The following is a 7,663-nucleotide window of genomic DNA, read 5'->3' as shown; positions in this document are numbered from 1 at the left end:
CTCCCACTCAGCACATCTCCAGGTTCTGTCCCTGAGCTTCCTGGGAGGAAACTCCTCCCTAGGCATTTTCTGAAAACCATTAGACTACCAATGGGCAAACTGAGGCCCAGAGAGGTGGTAACGAATACCATGTTCAGTGACATGCGTCCATGGCAGAAGCAGGATCAGAACTCAGATCTTTCTCTGACTTCCAAGGTGAAGCTTCCTGCACCACCTCATGCTCTCAGGGTGAAGGGGACAAGAAGAGGGAGTTTCACACCCTCTGATCTTTCTTTTCATAAAGACAGACTCTACTTTCCTATGGCCTCTGCCTGGTCCCCACATTGCATTTCCTGGCAGGGACATATCCAGCACCAGTCCCTGGGCGTGTGCTCTAATCTTCTTCTCCCAGAGGCAGGGGAAGGGACTCAGTGACTTTCTGGGTCTCTTCCAGCCCAGTGATACTGCGGCTCCAATTAGGCTGCCTTTCCCTGTAACCCCAATGTCACCTTCTAAGCTACCCGGGACTTACTCCACTCCATCCCTTTATGAAAGAGGAAAATCAAGGCTCATGAGATACAAATGGGGAGTGGTTTCTTCACAAGTTTGCTCTGAATCCAGCTTTTTCTCATCCACATAATTGACAGAGAGAGCATGGGTTGGGGAGATGCCTAGATTTCTAAAAGGAAATGAGCCCCCCAAATATGTCCAACTTCATTTGGGACAGTTTAGAAGTCCATACTCAAGGAACAACACCCAATACTCAGTTTTCTTAGCCCAACCAATTCAACACTGAGAGAAGCTTCCAGGGATGCAGGCTCTCCTCATGAGGTGTCCCGTCCACCTCTGAGGTCAGTTTGGCCTCCATCCATTGAAATGACTCCCCAAAGACTCACTGCAACCTCTGAGGAAGGTGAGTCCAGAGTCACTTTCCTGCCAGTCAAAGGAAGGACAGTCATTTGGAGAAATCTCCAGAGAGTGTGGCCTCCAGGAGTAATGATGGGCCTTGACGTGTATATTCAAGACCTGTGGGCTCAAGTCCAGGGTTTGCCACTTACTACTGGTGACTTGGGACCAATCTCTTGATTTCTCTTGAACCTACCCTACCCCCCCTGTAAATTGGGGGTTTATTCAACATTCATTCAACACCCACTGAGCACCTACCAGTGCCAGGTAGAGCTGTGGTCAAATTTTCCCCTCCCTACTTCCCAGGCTATTGTGAGGACCAGACCAGCAGGGATCTGAATGGCTGTCAGTGGTGGGGATACAGGGATGCTGTTTCTACTCTAAGATTCCCATGGAGTGGGAGACATTTATTTCCTCAGCATGTCCTTTACTCCTCCAGACCTCATTCTCTGATCTGATGCCAAAACAATGTGATTGGATCTCATGTTTTTCACGATTTTCCATCACATCGCCCATTTTGAGGGCTGAGTTGGCACCTGAAAAACCATTGTCCATGCAAATTGGCATTCTTCAATTTTCCTATAAAAATGGTGAATGACACGAACTTAGCCTTATCACCCTGTATCCTCAGCAGAGACAGACATACAGAAGATGCTCAATAAATGTGTTGAATGAATGAGTGAATGGGAAATGTTGCCTCCAAAGAAGGGAATTACTCAAATTAGAATTAAGAGGAAGGACCACTTTTCTATGGGTTTATTTTACCCGTCTCCCACTAGCTTAGCATCTTTTCTAATATATTCCTGACTCCATGAATGACTCCAGTTGTGTGTTTCCTCTCTGGCTATGGCATGAAAACCCTTGGGACACAGTGTGCTGTCCAGCTGCCAGGCCCGACTTCAGTCCCCTGATCACACCCGTTACACACGCGGGAGGGGACGATGCGTGTGTCCCCTGCCACCCTCAAGCTAACTGCCAGGGCCAAGTGGAATATTTTCATCCGGCCTTTCTCCCCTTTCTTTTTTCTCTTAAGCTTCTTCTAGTGATAAAAGCTGAAGCAAATTGAAATTGGCAGCTCTGTGGTCTTCCAGCGACAGGCAAAGTACTAGAGATCATGTGAACCACACTTTTAAAAACTTTTAAAAAAATCTAATCTTGCCTCAATAAAAACGACATCATGTCACTGTAACCGGCAGGGGGGGGAAAGGCTTGAAAGTTGCTGGCAGCGGCCCAGCAGAGTTCAGGGGTTCTGTTGGCTGCGCTGAATTCCCACGGGAAAGGTAGAGGGAGAGTACTGCCTTTCAGGTGAGGCTTGGAGGCCCCAGGAAGAGTGGGAGGATGACATAGTCCCCCCCTGAAATCTCCCTTCACTCTCGGCATTGGTGTTATCACGGCTCAGGGGCTGGCTTCCTCCGTCCCTTTTCCCACCTGCCTTCCCTCTCGATGTAGCTCTTGGCTGTGCACCTCCCTCTGGCTGGCTGACTTGGAGGGAGAGACAACAGCCAGCCTGGGACATCTCAATGGTCCAGACCCAGAGCCAAAGAGGGTGGTACCAAATGCCCCAATTCCACCCCAGTGTGGAGCCTTTGCAGACTCAGCCCTATGTGATCTGAGCCAAAGACAAAAATAAAAATGGCAGGTTGGCTGCAGTGGCAACAGCTACCACTGGCCCTTCTGCACGGGAGCTGCGTCAGCCCTGGGGAGCGCAGTCCTGGGAGCTGGTTCCCACAGCAACTCAGTTTACCTTCAGTTGGTAGTTACTGGCTGCTACCAGCCACTGGCTGTTCATTAGCGATCCCCGGATGTGTATGCATGGGACAGGTAAGAGTGACTGCCTCTGGGGCAGGGTTTGGGGGATGAGGGCCACGGATGGAAGGGTTACTTTTCAGGATCTACCCTTTGTACTGCTTGAAAATTTTAACCATATGCACTTTTTAGTTAAATCAATGAACAGATAAAGAGAAATCCATTAGCAGCAAATGAACCCTCAGTGATGCCTGCCTCTCATGACTTCTCAAACTGGGGTACACAGGACGCACAGAGGTACAGAGTGGTCCAACGAGAGGAAATCTGGAACTTCAATTTTCCTTGAAAGGTTGGGCAGAGGGAGCAGATATATTATTTTTATATTAAAAGAAATAAGAATATATGCAGAGTGTAATGCAAAATGTACTTGGATGATTAAGAGGAAACATAATATTTTCATTTGTACGATATGCCATATACCAACAAGCCAACCAACAGGCTAATGAAGTATTCGGTGCCAGTTCTTGTGCTTCAGGGGCCCTGAGGCTGCAGGGGTGCTTGAGGTGTGTCTGTGTCCAGGGGCTGCTCTGTGAAGCTGAGTCTACTTAGTGTCCAGGGACAAAGAGGGGAGGAGGGCAGAAAGTCGGGGCTGGGGGCAGGGGTGGAGCTGAGCTTTGGAGGTTAGGAAGGATCTTGACTGGCAGAGAGCACTGAGCAGGGGAGTTTATGGCCATGTGTTGGTGGCCTGAGCAGCAAGTGCCAGAGGGAAATGTGTGATGTACTGCAGGGAGAAGGGAGGTGGACCCGGATAGCAGAAGACTCTGTTGAGGGGCTGTGGAGCTTAGATTCAATGCAGCCAGCCAGTGCGTCTCAAACTTGCTCCTGAAGCCCCACTTCAAGGTGGAGGGAGGAGCATACACTCCCTGGGGGGTTCAGGAGGTGGCCAGAAGCTGCCCACCACACGGGAGATCTTTCCTAGCAGTGTTAGTTTGACCTTCAAAAATACACCCAAACTCCAATCAACTCTTTGCTACCATTCTGGGCCAAGCCACCTTCATCTCTTACCTGAATGAATGTCATAGCTTCCTAAGCATGATCTCCTTGCCTCCATGCTTGCCTACCCCAGAGCAGCCAAAGCCATCCTTTAATCATATGAAGGAGATCATGTGACCTCTTTGCACAAACCCTTGCAGTGGCTCCCGCCTCCCTCAGAGCACAGCCAGGCCATTAGAATGGCCCAGAGCCTGCCCCATCCAGCCCTGCCACTCTCTGCATCCCCTCCCTCTCCCTCCCATTCCCCCTCGGTTACTTGGAGTCAATCACTCTGGCCTCCTTGTTTTCCGAGAGCACATCGGCCAGACATGGTCCTGCCTCAGAGCCTTTGCACTTGCTGTTTCCTCTCTTTAGGAAGCTACCCCCCAGACGTTCACGTGCTGGCTCCCTCCTCTGTTTCAAGTCTTTTCTCTAAGGCCTTTGCTGACTGTGCCATTTAAACCTGCACCTCCTGGCACTTCCTTCTCCCCATCCCTGCTTGATTCCTCTCTCTAGTACCTGTCATCTTTTAATATACTATCTTACCCATTTATTTATTTTGCTTGTCTACCTCTCCATCTAGAATGTAGGCTCCAAAAGAGTAAGGATTTTTTAGATTTTTATTTATTTATTTATTTATTTAAATGTCTGCTTTTCTACCATGTAAAGTCATGCAACTCCTCCTTAAGAAAAGTTCCATTAATAAGTATAGAAGGAATGAGGGAAATGATTAGACTACACCAGGAATGATTGCCATAGGCAAGATCCTCTGATGGACTCTAAAATTAGTGGGCAGAAGTGTAAGCAGAAACAGAATATTTGAGTAGTCTTGAAGTAACACCCCCCAAACATTTAGGAAATACAAAGGGGAAAATTCTAACTGTACAGTGGCCAGTTCTGGTGGAAACCATCTTCACCTCGTGATCATGGTCAACAACAGCAGTGAAATAGAGCAGCATTGTACGGCCCCTGACATGCTGCCCTGGAAAGGGCTCACCAGCCCTGTGCCGTTCTCCTTAGCAGCAAAGCTCCTCTATACAATTGTGAGAAAACATCAGACAGACCCCAGTGAAGGACACTCCCCGAAGCAACTGACTAGTACTCTTGTCGTATCATGACAGACAAGAAAAGACTGTGGAATTGTCACAGGTTGAAGGGGGACTAAAGCGACAAGATAACTAAATGCACTGTGGACCCTGGATGGGATCCTGGAACAGGATGAAATACAGTAGAGAAAATGATGAAATCCAAAACAAATCTATAGTTTGTACCAAGATTATTTTTCGATGATCAGTCCATGGTTATATAAGATAACCATGTCACCAGGGTGGGGTATGTAACAGAGGCGAAGCTGGTTAAAGGGTATAAGAGAGCTGTACTATTTTTGCAACTTTTCTGTAAGTCTAAAATTCTCTCAAAAAAATTTTAAGGGTCGTTGGAGTCAAATTTGGCAGTTATTTTTCACTGAACTCTAGGCTTTGGGGCTGAAAGTAGGGAAAATAAGTCTAGGAGTTACTATTAAAAGTGGAATTGTGGGGCTTCCCTGGTGGCACAGTGGTTAAGAACCCCCCTGCCAATGCAGGGGACATGGGTTCGAGCCCTGGTCCGGGAAGATCCCACATGCCACGAAGCAACTAAGCCCACCGTGCACCACAACTACTGAGCCTGCGCTCTAGAGCCCATGAGCCACAGCTACTGAATCCACGCGCCACAACTACTGAAGCCCGTGAGCCTAGAGCCCGTGCTCCACAACAAGGGAAGCCCCCGCTCGCCGCAACTAGAGAAAGCCTGTGCGCAGCAACGAAGAACCAATGCAGCCTAATTAATTGATTAATTAATTTAAAAAATAATAATTTTTAAAAAAGCAGAATTGTGGAAGAAGGGTCTCCACAGTTAGTTGTTCGAGCGACAGCCCTGCATGGCATCTTTTGAGTCCTCTTTCCCCACCACGACCCAGTCAGTCACCAAGACCTGAACCTCTTTAATTCATTCCCCCCAGCCCTCCAGCCCCCCTTTAATGAAGGCAGTTCTCCACCCTCTCCTCTGCCAGGGCCTCCCTTGCACCAGGTGAAAACGGAAGAGGGTAACGTGTGGGACTCTGGAGAAAGGGTGCCCCTAAAAGCCCATAAAGAGAATCCCTTGCACACCACCGACACAGAGTGACCAGACAGGTGGGAAGAAAAAGAAGGCACATGACATGGAAACCAAGGGGGAAAAGTTGCCTGACCTCTCAGCAAGTGAAAGGGAATATCAATAAAACTCAAAAGGCCCAGTCGTGGTCACTCCACACAATCTTTATTCAGTGAGAGAAAGCGGTGGGCCCCGCACAGGGTATCAAAGACTGAGAGCCCGCATTATCTCCATTTTTTCCTCAAAAAACCCAGCATATTTGGGTGTTTTTCTTTTTTTAATCTGCCCCCTTTCACTTATTGTCTCAGGGTAAACACTTGTGATTCATAAATGCCTGAAGAGTGAATCAGTATTCTCCTGTTCAAACCAGCAGAGGCCATATCCAACAATAGCCCACAAGGTATTATTAATCATTAAATAGGCACATATAAGAACACTCAGGTGAAGGAGCCATTTTTCTTTTCTTTCTTTTTTTTTTTTAAGGAAATTAACAAAGCCCAAACCTTGAGTTTGAACTATTTAGAAAAAGAAATGTGTTTTTTGTTTGTTTGTTCGGCTTTTGGTTTTGGGGTGGGTTTTGGTTTTTGTTTACCACTAAAGACTTAGTCAAATTCAAGGCAAAAAGAGCAAATATTTCAGGTGGGAAAATGTTCTTTCCTTTAGAGTCTTCCTTCAGCCATTAAACAATGGACTGAGTGTCAAATTGCAGCACTCACTTTTTCCACATTCACATGCCCAAGAAAAATGGATGTTCTCAGCCATGGTTGGTCAGTGCAAGAGTCCCTGGCAGCATTGCTATGCTGTAGCCATAACCTGGGTGCAAACTCGCAGGTGGGGAAGCTTGGACCACACCTGCTCTATCGAAGAAGAAACCGAGTCATGTCAAACATGCCTTAAGCACAACCATCCAACCATCACAGGGCCTCCCTCTGACCCTCCCTTCTCCTATACACACTAAGGTCCCCTCGGTTCAAAACTGGGGCTGCTCCCTGTATGGAAGGTAAATCAATGGCATCACCTTCCAGAGACGAAGAAATGCTAAAACATTAGTGACTTAAAAATAATATTTCTTAGGAATTCCCTGGCGGTTTATTGGTTAGGACTCCAGGCTTCCACTGCAGGGGGCATGGATTCAATCCCTGGTTGGGGAACTAAGATCCCACAAGCCGCATGGCACGGCCAAAAAAAAATTTTTTTTTCTTCTTAGGAAGTATCTCTGATAAAAGATATCTAAATAGACAGATGAACAATCTAGGACCTGCCATTGTAGGCCCACAGAACTACGATGGTCATGTGTCCCAGTTTTTATGCCAATTGTCCTGACATAATTGTTAATAGCATTCGTTTTCACTCTCAAAAGTGTTCCAGTTTAGACCATAAATTATATGGGCATCTACAAGCAGGAAAGGTCTCAGACGTTCATCTTTCCCACCCATCTTACCTCATGGAAGTGTGACTGGCATCCAGGGAGGGCCTGCCCATGTTTACTCTTTTGGATGAAGTGTCCCTCGACAGCCCTTCCCGGTCCCTCGTGTTGTCGGCGAGGGGGAATGAATCCCCCTCCTGTCCACAGCCTGTGTGCCTGGCCCCTGCCGATGCCCTTGCCTCCATCTAGAGCTCTACTTTCCATGGGCCTGAGGCTCATTTTAATTATTCCAGGCAGGGCTACACCAAGGTCTGCACCTGCCCACAAACAAAGCCACCAGAGTGCTTAGATGGTAGAGACCCTCCTCCCTGGAAAAGAAGAAGAAGCCAGCTAATTTTTTAGGTTCCTCCTGGTCCCACAGCCTTTGATTCATAAAAGACTGCTGAAGCTTTTGATTTGTCAAATACCTGTAGACCAATTTATCACAGTGGTTGTCCATCCATT

This window comes from Eubalaena glacialis, chromosome 6 (genome assembly GCF_028564815.1).
Source record: "Eubalaena glacialis isolate mEubGla1 chromosome 6, mEubGla1.1.hap2.+ XY, whole genome shotgun sequence".
Classification (NCBI taxonomy): domain Eukaryota; kingdom Metazoa; phylum Chordata; class Mammalia; order Artiodactyla; family Balaenidae; genus Eubalaena; species Eubalaena glacialis.
The sequence above is the reverse complement of the archived record's forward strand: the minus strand, read 5'-3'. Positions refer to the sequence as shown.